The 11,532-nt window shown below is 38.0% G+C and overlaps 1 long non-coding RNA gene across 1 annotated transcript; it reads left to right on the top strand.

Annotated features, from left to right (window-relative positions):
• Window positions 1-208: 208 nt before the first annotated feature.
• On the top strand, window positions 209-918 carry LOC143738850 (uncharacterized). Its single transcript, XR_013204057.1, has 3 exons — window positions 209-305; window positions 395-677; window positions 807-918. It is a non-coding gene; the product is annotated as an uncharacterized LOC143738850 (long non-coding RNA).
• The last annotated feature ends 10,614 nt before the right edge of the window (window positions 919-11,532 follow it).

The raw sequence follows: 11,532 nt of genomic DNA, 5'->3' as shown, positions 1-11,532 counted from the left end.
TTGGTTAAATGAAAACTAATATCATTTTCACAAATATGTGTATATCTTTTGACTGAAGTGTGTATGTTTTGACAGAAGTGTGTCATTTTGCAAACAATCTAGGAATTATGCCAATTGAGTGTGGTGTTTGGATAATTGTGATTACATTTTGAAAAAAATAACCCGGTTTTCAAAATTGCGTGTAAACAATTGAAAAAAACTGTAAACCAAGGACTAACACTGAGGGAGGCTGGACTGAGAGTACAGCCTAACCTAAGCAGGTACACGGTGGCATCAATAGTTCGGACATTTCGTCAAGAGCACAGGTGAGAAACTTCTCTTCAATCAACAGAAAATCCATTGGTTACTGCATGTATCATTTTACAGTAAGCTGTATTTTGTTTGGCCAACATAGGATTGAACGTCGTGAGCACCAAGGAGGGACGGGCCCCATATTCACACAGGAGCAAGAGAGAGAGGTCATAAACCTCGTTTTGGCCAATAAAGCAATCAGACTTCGAGAAATTCAAGCCCATATTGTCAATGATCACCTCATTTTCAATAATGTCCAACAGGTCTCTCTGTCAACAATAGCCCGAATCCTTAAAAAACATCAAGTTCTGATGAAACAACTGTATAAAGTGCCATTTGAAAGAAATTCAGACAGGGTGAAGGTCCTGCGGCGTGAATATGTGGTGGTACGTTTTGTTCACTGACTGTAGTATTGTGTACTGCACACATAACCTTTTTACTGTACATGTAATTTTACTATATAGCAGACCTGCAGTATATTGATCTACACAATGTGATCTTTTGCTGTATTTCAGAGAGTTTTGCAAATGGATGCGGAGGAAGTCCCGCATGAGTTTATATACATTGATGAGGCTGGATTTAACCTGAGAACAGTGCGAAGAAGTGGAAGAAACATCATTGACCACAGGGCTATTGTCAATGTACCAGGGCAACGTTGGGGTAACATTACCCTTTGTGCTGCCATTACAAAGAATGGGGTCATCCACCACCATGCCAACTTGGGTCCTTACAACACTGAGAGATGTTTAGAACTGAACTGGATATGTAATTTGTTACAGTATTACTGTAAGCTTACAGTACAATGGTACGTTCAGTAATACTGTATGAAAACTGGAAAATGTTTTTTTGTTGAAATGTTCAGTATTGACTGACTTGAGTACATGAAAAGAAATAAATATTTTCATTAGTCTGCAAACTTTGTGTCATGTGGTGTTGGTGAATTTATTTTTACACTTTCTCTAAATGCTAAAAGTGTTTTAGGTTGAGCCCAGGAGTGTTTAACTGATTCAAACAGAGTCAAACCATATGATGGTTGTGTTTATGTTATGACAACAAAATAAGGTTTTTATAAGACATTGAATAGTTTTGACAAAAGTGTTCCATTTTGCAAATGATCTGAAGTGTTGTGCTACTTTGGTGTAGGGTTGTGTTAATTGTGTGTAGTGTTTTGACAAACCGGGCCCTTTTTTCAAAATTGTGCTTAAGCAATCGAAAAAAACTGTAAGAGCTATTCAAACTCAAATTTAGACATTTATAATACTATTTGAGAAATGTAAGCCTATTTATAGCCTTAAAATTATGAAAATTTAATTTAAGACATTAAGGACAGGTGGGAACCCTGCAATTGACGGAAATCCTTCATAGTGACGAAAAACTTGACTACATATAAAAACAAAACTGCATGCATTTTGGAGAAGAACATGGTTCTTTCACAAAAATAAAAGAAGAGAGATTTCCCTATACCGCTTATAAAACATCTAGGCTTCAGAGATATAACCCGTTTAGATGGGAAGATCTCAAGCTGACCGAAGACGCTACTATAGCGTTACCAACCATAATGAAACGGCCCTTCACAATAGATAATGCTTTACAGAGAACTCTGTTAGAGAGCACATGTGCAGTTTATCTGTTCAATAAAACACCGTAATAAACACACATCGCTTACAACATTTCAGATCGCTCAGATCTCAGCAGCTTCGAAAAGCCAAGCTGATGTTGATTCTTGTTTTATTACGAGCCCCGTGTCTCGTCCTCTTTTCTCCTCTGTTCGGTGTTTGATTAAAATTTATCAAACGACGAGAATACTTTTTTACGTTTCCTTCTCTTTGGGCTCACTAGTGTAACAGCGCAGCGCTTCTGTGTTGTACGTTTCATTTGTACAAAAGTTTTCAATTGTGGGTGAACTATCCCTTTAATAGTCTGCAATACAATACACTCATTAAGGCTACAAATTATCAAAGCAATTTTTATGAATAAAGATAAGATATATGGTAATAAAACCCCAGTGATCCACGTTACCTCTCACTAAGCATAACTCTGTTCTGCTTTCCTGTGACTCTCTCTTGGGCTTCTCTAATGTGATGATATCTATGCGCTGGGACAACTATTACATCGGTGTTGCAACGCTAGGAGAGTGGATCATTAGTGATCAGTCTCTTCAAGAAGGAAGAGCTCTGCTGATAGCAGGATAGATGCAGGGTAAAGGGAAGCACACTGATTAGAGAAAGTGGAAAAACAGTGCAGAAGCCGTGACTGTGGCGTATCGGTGGAGATGATGCAGTAAATACACACCTGTGCAAGACTCCTCATCAATCTGATGTGTGCGCCTCAGCGCCTGAGACGCTGCAGACTTTTCCCCTCATAAATTAGACTGGAGTTCAGTGGTTCAATATCTGCGCTCCTGCTCCGAGGGTACGAGGGTGTTTAGCCTGTCTGACCCACTCAATACACTACTGGCAAGAGTTTGATTTACACAGATCTGTCACAGAGACCAGAATCGTACATTGTGAATGAGAAATACAAGGGCTGCATCCGAAATCGCATACTTCCCCACTATATAGTAGGCTAAAAACAGTATGTGACAAAAGAAGTATGTCTGAATTCACAGCACTCATAAAAGAGTGATAAAACCCGGAGGATCTTCAGCTTGCCATGAGGTTCTGAAGGACACTTTACAGTCCCATGAGGCCATGGGAGAGGATTTCTGAACGACGCAACTGACGCTGGAAGGTCACATGATAATGACATCATGACTAATGTACGTCCAGATTACATTCATACTTTATAACATCGTTTTTAGCAGTCGCAACCCTCTACAATACAAGTAAATCACTCGCATATGCAACTAAATCTTCACTCTGGGCGACTAAATAATGTATATCATTAGCCATTAGCTAATAAATTCTTAGATTTGATTTGTTTTGTTCTCACACACGCAAAGAGAGAGAGAGAGAGAGAGAGATAGAGAGAGGGAGAGAGTCAGTCTTAAATACCACGCAGAATCGACGCGCTATATATAATATACTTTATAATCAAACTATCATAACAGTGTAATTGTAATTACCTCATCTGTGACATGATGCTGGTGAATCTCAGATCTGATGCTTTAACTGCTGTTTTCTCACTGCTGTCATTAGTGTTGTGTGTTTATTGTGTTATTGAGAGGAAAGCACATATTTACATATTTATCTTAATGTCACTCGGGATGTTGCTATTTACAACTTCGAGGCCTTGAATCACGTTCAGCGTCCCGTCTCTTGTGCGTCACGTGTTCACGAGCACGATCAGGGAGTGCTGCTGCAGTTCCCTTAACAGCCACCGGCGGCGCTAATAACAAGGCTTTCTGAATTATAGCCTATATAGACCTTTTTACTAGCCTGGTTAAAACCAGACCCTTCTCAGTCGTAACTGAGTTAGGGTCTGGGGAAGGTTCATTCACATCTCACTTCCAAAGGGGCGTCACCAACGGACGTTGCTCAAATGCCTCTGGGCGCAATTGGATAGACCTTAAAACCAATCAGATCGATCATCATCTTGTAAAGCCCGCCTCAACGTTTGTGATTGGTGCCTCGATTTGGAGAGATTGGAAATGAGCTTGAATGGGCTCTTCGCCAGATTAACTTGCAGACCAAATCTAAATTTGCCGGAGGTTCGTCTGGGTTTTCCCAGGCTACCTTTTTACAGTAAGGTAATATTTGTACATTAACATATACACTTTACAATAAGGATCCACTTGTTAATATTAGTTAACATGAACTATAACAATGAAAAATGCTTCTAAATCATTTATTAATCTTAATTAAAGGGGTGGTAATTAATTAAAGGGGTTTCTAACTTTAGCCAGTGTGAAATGTTGCTGTTTGAGGATAAACACCATCTGCAAAGTTACAAAGCTCAAAGTTAAAAAAAAGGGAGATATTTGATTTTAAAGAAAAGGACTACAACAAACGGCTGGTAGGGACTACATGACATTCCTCCCGGGTTAGTGACATCAGCAACACTAAAATTTACATAAGCCCGGGATACGCGGGATACGCAGTCCATGTCGAGAAGAGGAAAGTTGTTGTATACATTTATGAGTCAGCTCAAACTTTAGCATCCTTCTTTTCACATGCAATAGAAAGTCACTCTGTGTGCATCTCACAACAGTTCCTATACGAGCGATTTATCGATTAACATGACAGAATATGCTAATTGAAGATAGTTAACTCCACATCAGCAACATAAATTCATCAACTAACCATTCAGAGACGTCCTGTTGCATTCTACATGTTGTCACTTCTTCTTGAGTCTCTCCATCTTTGTCTGACTCTGTTTTAACATTAAAGGCAGAACAGTTTCTGTCATGTTAGTGTGTCTGCGTCAAGTGTGTAATCCATCAGCCGGAAACTGAAGCCTCGCGGGAGCCGCCATTGTAGCAGAACTTCACCTGCTGTTAGCATTACATTGACTCCCATTCATTTTGGCGTCACTTTGACAGCGAATAACTTTACATCTGAGGCGTCCAAAGACTTCATTTGTCCATTATTTATTTCTAAATAAACACGACAATATACAAAAAGAGTCCATTACTTTGTATCTTACGTTATGGCCCCGTAGATGCCGTTTTTGTTAAAAACAGGCTAACGATTGCATCATAACCACGCGACTTTATGTCGCACAATAGAGACATTACCGTATAGACAGGAGAAGCTCGCTGGCAATCTTTTACTGTCTATGAGGCAATCGGGGGACATAGAGGCGTAAAGTCAAGGAGAAGCCCATAGATAGAGAGTCCATAAAAGCAACGGGACAAAATATTTCAACAACGTTTTTGAGGAATTAGGTGATTCAGATTTGACTTGCCACAGCTACTAGAAGATTTACAACTTTCAGACTGTCGTCACGCTCAGTTTGAGCCTGCAGTCGCTCAGACATCAGGCAGGAAGTGCAATAATCGGGCTTCAGTCTTCTCCGTTGAAATCAATGGGGTCGCTGTGTCCATTTCTTTTACTGCCTATGGTCTGTGTGAGGTAATCGCTCTGCTAACACACAGGAGCTCTTGAAACCCCGCCCTCTGCAGCAGCTCATTTGCATTTAAAGGGCCCGGCACAAAACGGTGCGTTTTTGCTAACCCTCAAAAAGTGACAACTTTAACATGCTATATAAAAATATATGTGGGGTATTTTGTGCTAAAACTTCACACACACACTCTGGGGACATCAGATATTTATTTTACATCTTGTGAAAATGCCATTTTACCACCCCTTTAATGTTCACTTAAACTTTTGTTAACTTTTAAAAATCAAAAGTAATTATTTAATGGATCTGAGTTAACATGAAATAATAATGAACAGTTGTATCTATATTAACTAACCCTAACAAAGATTAATAAATACTGTAATAAATGTTAATGTTAGTATTAACTTTAAGTAATGGGACCTGATACTGTAAAGTGTTAATAAAAACGCAGTAGAAGGTGCTGTTCATTGTTAGTTGATGATAGTGCATTAACTAATGTTAATGAACTGAACTTTATGGTAAAGTGTTGCCCTTCTTAAGAACAGAACTAAAGTAAAACACTGTTTTTATGATCTCTTCCACTTTATAAGGAGATTCTGCAGGTTTATGAACCGAATGACACGCTCCTCTCCGCTCTCAGTCTGTTTCCGGATCCTAAAACAGTAAAAGCAAACACTGCTGGGCCAAAGTGCAGATGTGTGTGTGTGTGTGTGTGTGTGTGTGTGTGTGTGTGTGTGTGTGTGTGTGTGTGTGTGTGTGTGTGTGTGTGTGTGTGTGTGTGTGTGTGTGTGTGTTTGTTTGTGTCCATGTTTAGGTCATACCTCAGCTGATCAATTTCTGTGCTATTTCCTGTCTGCCTCTGACCCAAATACACACACACACACACACACAAACACACACACACACACACACACACACACACACACACACACACACACACACACACACACACACACACACACACACACACACACACACACACACACACACACACACACGATGTGTGTACGATATGCATCAGCTTAAAAATGTTCCCACAAGCAAACATTCTCTTTTTGGTGTCGTCTAATCACAAACACTACTGTAAAGATTAATGATTTGTAGATTCAGTCTAAAGTTAAAGTTAAAGCTGCTGAATGCTCAAGAACTTTAATTCATTATAGAATTTGTCGTATCAAATATCTCAGACCGGAAGGGTTATCTCTCTGTGTGTGTGTGTGTGTGTGTGTGTGTGTGTGTGTGTGTGTGTGTGTGTGTGTGTGTGTGTGTGTGTGTGTGTGTGTGTGTGTGTGTGTGTGTGTGTGTGTGTGTGTGTGTGTGTGTGTGTGTGTGTAAGAGAGAGAGAGAGAGAAACACTATCACACCTTATTTGGCCTGGAAATTCAATGTATCGCACAGACAGTCATCTTAGATTTCTTTCAGGACTTTATATTTTTATCACAGAAATGTTTGATCTGAGTGAACAAGCAACTGTTGATTTTGAACTAGAGAGATGAAAAATGCCTGTCTAACATAATAGACTAGTTGATTAATATTTATACAAATGGATTTTACTTTTTAATATTTTAATTATTGTCAGTATATAACAGTTTTTTAAAAACTGAAGAATATGTAAAAGTATTTGGGGTAAAATAAGAGACTTTTTCATTTGTTGACATGTTGGATTCACAAGGTCAATATGAAATATTATGTTGGGTGTTCACTACTATATTTATAATTAACTGTATATCATAAAAATAGGATATTAATCATATAAGATATTATTTATTGTTACTGTGCAGTCATTAAATTACTGAGATCTCTCTCAAGCAAGAAGCTTTCATGTGATCAATTATTTTAAAAAATAAATTAATAAAAAAACATTTTTTTAATCAAATTCTGTTTTATTGAAATCAAATTTAATCAAATTCTGTTAAAATGAGCCAATTAAAATGATATTTATGGACTACAAGTAAATTCAAATTATTTTATCAAAATAAACAGAATGTGGTAAAATCTTTGTTGGAGTGAGTGTTTTGAAAAGGAAATAATAAAGGTGTTATAAAGCATGCATTAAATGCATTATGTGTTCAAAATGCTTTATAAAGGTGTTCATAATGAACGTTATAATCCGTTATGTCTGTTCATTAATAATTGCAACCAAAGTTGAAATACATTGTAATATTTTCAGACTGCTATTATCTTGTCATGTGTTTACATTCATTATACTTAAGATGTAACAATGAATAGAGAAGTATTATAAGGCTTTAAGTAAATTTGTTATACAAAACTAATTACTTTAACTAAAGTATTTGGATCAATATTGCCACCTTATACATTAATATGATTTTTAAACAAAATAAGCTATTTTTATGATTTCTCTTCCCACAAAATGTGTTGCTCTAGTGTCCTGAAGTCCTGAGTGAACTTTATTATGAGGAGATTTTGGGTCAGCAATAAAATAATCTCTCTTTTTCTCAGTGGACTGTGGATTCTTAATGGAAAAATAAAAAGATGGAGTAAAATATATGCATGCAGGCTGTGGTGGAGGGAAATCAATCCTCTGGGATCCGGGAGAGAGAGAGATATTAGCCCATTAGGACACTTGCTGTGAAACTCAGCGTTTTAGTCTGAGTAAAACGCTCTAATGTACACCATTAACTCATGCTTCTGAATATTACACGCTTACAAGCACACATTTCATACAGAGTTTTCACATCTCTCACTGTTTGAGCTGAGCCACAGTTGAGACCAAAGATGAGACCTTTTGACATAAGATGTTTGTGTGTTTTATAAGCACAATATTGAGCAGAACCCATATATGTAACAGTTAACTATTATAAACTGGAGTCTCTTATTCATAGACTGTAAAATAAATATGGACGTAGTGTGCATGACGTCACCCGTAGGTTTCTGAAGAGCATTTTTGAAGCCTGAAGTGGGCGGAGCCGGCCATCGCCATCTTGGCCGCGCGTCACTCCCGGAAAACAGAACATGGGCAAAGAGGCGGGAGGTGGGCGGAGCCTGGCTGCTGAGACCACGCCCCCTAGCTCAACGTGATCGAGTTAGCTCAGGCTAAGGAGATAATGCTACATGCTACTGGCCTCGCGCTAAATTGCCCTTGAAATACTATAATAGCTAAAAGGCATAGCTAAAAGTGAGTGTATCGTGATGCTGTATTATTCTACTAGTTAAAAATGTATTATGCAGTAACTTACAATATTGCTGTGAGCTTGTTATTCATGCGCATACATGTCATCGCACGTCAAGTTCATAGAGAGCTTTACTGTATTCAGTCCATTTTAAATTCTGATTTTACCTAGGAAGTTCAAGTAAATGCGCTAGAAATCCGCGCTCATGAGGATGTGTACATGTATGTACAGTTTTAGAATAACTAATTTTTACATTAAACACAACATTAGACCATAGCATTCGCGATCTCCTGTGATTAAAGGCGACACTTCCGGTTTTCTTCCCACCGGAGCCTCACTTTCGATTTCAAAACAAAGAGTATAGAAGTACCGAGAGGCGAAACACAATAGAACGTTCCATTGCAACAAACGCGCGCGTGCGCCGCCGCAGCTCCGCCATCTTGGACTGAACGCAACACAGCTGTCGTAGAACTGAACGATACCGGTTCCAATTCAAAAGCGGTTAAGGGAGCTAAATAGTAGTTTCTAGTTTTTAGTATCTCTATAGCCTAAACTAAAACGGCGTGTTGAATGATGTACAACATAATAATAATTATTATGGATCGTTTTATATTTAAACAATTTCGTCATAGAGCATGAAGCTGTCAAATAGGCTATTTATTTACCCCAATAACTTCCCGTTAATCTTTAGTTGCATTATAATTTAATTCATCTTGACTGATAAAAACTCTGTACAACACATGTTACATTTGATACAGAAAGAGAGAGTTAATGTACAGATTTACAGATGACTTAGCTTTAAAATAATTCTGTAGCGCTTCTGTTTGGGCTGTGAGAGTTGTCGATTTTGGGTCTGTAATATATGATGGATTCTGACTCTATTGAATAGTTTCACCAGGTATACAAGAGTGTTTTTGCACTTTTCCTCGTCACACACAACTTCCCTGCACTCACTGTTGTACATGCCGCTATTTACGTATGGAGACGTACGTACGCTGCTCACTTTAACGTTAATAAAAACCTTTTCTACTTTACCTCTCTGGATCTTTGGGGAATCTATGAAATGCTAGTTGATTGGTTGTACACTGGTAGTTGTTGCAGTTGATGGCATAACACTGTTTTCTTTGTTTCCAATTATTTCCAGACATAATGCTGTACAGTTGTGCTAACGGTAAAACCGTTGGTTCAGTCCAAAATGGCGTCAGCGCGATAGCAGCGCCATCAAGCGATTGTTACCAGAACTGCAACGGAGTTTCGCCTCTTGTTACTTCTATACTCTTTGTTCAAAATAACGGCTGCGTGAAATAAGCGTATACCATAAAACGGTAGGTTCCCGTCCTTGAATCTGATTGGTCAATAGCTGTGTTTGATTCACTCAATGGCTCTATGTATCTCTACACAAAACACCCCTAGCAACCACTCTTAGCAACAAAACATGTGTTCTCGTTGAAATTGTTCATTGATTGTGCGAGATCGAGTAAGCGAGTGTTCCTGCATTTACAGTAGATATAGCATTTTCCTTCAGGTCAGTCCTATATTCGTAATAAAAAATCTGTTTTAATGTCCGCTGCGATGTCTTGTCCTTTTAACGGGGTTAAAGTGTCGGACATGCTAGTCATTTATCAGTTGCGTCTTGAATCTTCGTGTTCACAACAAGTTTCAGTTCTTTCCAGTCCCTTCACGGTCAGGGACTATTTTTTCCAGCGGAAGGAAGGCTTTTAGTCATGTTACTTCATGAAAGTTGCATAGATAGATACATATTTTTTGGGCTTTAATTTTTGTATTGTGTGGTAACCGTTTTATAAAAGCAATAAGGTACTCGAGGCAAGTGCTGTAATAAATCACGGCTGAAGGGCGTTATTAGGCGGAGTATTGCTTACCTAAACAATATTTATATCCATACTTGTTTTCATCCATTGGTTTATTTTACCCATACCTATACATTCAGAACATCAGGTGAGGTTAAAAATCCCTAAATAACCAACCGTTCAAATATCAGATCAGATGAAATATGTCTGTTTACTTCATGTTGGAATACTTGGATAGTGTCTGATTGGAGGCAAAGATGACTGATGTCAAACGCAAACTATTTCTAACTAGAGCTGCAGGATATTGAAGAAAAATGCGATATGCGATAACTCATTAAATAATGTAATAATCCATATGGGATACGATAATGCTTAAAGTCTGTAAAATAAACTTAAATATCTTTAAAATATATTTAAAATTATATAACCTACATGCATGTTTCATATTCTTTTTGTGACAAGAAAACATACAGCTTCTGAAAGTGAACATCGGTGTTTTACTGACGCATAAGAAGTGTTATTTTAACATCAGTGTAAACCTCTGGGTTCAGGTTATCCTACATTAGGATTATTAAACAACAGAAACTGAATAATCAAATGTAAAAATAAAACCAATGCTTGGTTTTCACTGTGCGAATTAAATACTGATTCTAAAAGTTATTCAGCCGAGAGCAGCGAGTGATTTTCTCTTTGTCTTTTTTTCATGACCCAGTTATTGCAAGCCCTTGCAATATGCATATCAATAAATACATTTGCGATATTTCGATAATTTCGATATATTGTGCAGCACTATCTCTAACACAGCTATGATCATAGTCACTTTCCTCTCATATAATCTAATAATATTAAATAGCCTTGTGTGTAATAGTGGGATAATATATAACATAAAATAAGGCGAGGCCGGATTATAAAGATCTTGCATCAGCCACAGGGTTTGTTCTGCAGAAATACCGAGCTATACTTCATCCATTATTACACAACCATGTATGCCAGAGAAATACACATGATTACTGCAGGCTAAAGACGCCATCGCTCAAACCGAACTATTGTGAAGCTGTTTGTTCAGTTACTGCACCTGAACCTGCAGATAAACTGAAGATGTGTGTTTGTGCTGGATCTGAGCTGAGAAGAGGAGAGCAGACACACGGACTGAAGAAGTAGAAGACATTAAAGGGATAGTTCACCCAGAAATGAAGATTCTGTCAGTAATTACTCTCCCTCGTGTTGTTCAACCCCGTAAGACCTTCGTTCATCTTCGCAACACAAATTAAGATATTTGTGATTAAATCTGAGAGCTGGAT

The sequence above is a fragment of the Siphateles boraxobius genome, unplaced genomic scaffold (assembly GCF_051911475.1).
Source record: "Siphateles boraxobius isolate OS27281-9 unplaced genomic scaffold, OSU_SipBor_1 156, whole genome shotgun sequence".
Taxonomy (NCBI): domain Eukaryota; kingdom Metazoa; phylum Chordata; class Actinopteri; order Cypriniformes; family Leuciscidae; genus Siphateles; species Siphateles boraxobius.
The sequence above is the reverse complement of the archived record's forward strand: the minus strand, read 5'-3'. Positions and strand labels throughout refer to the sequence as shown.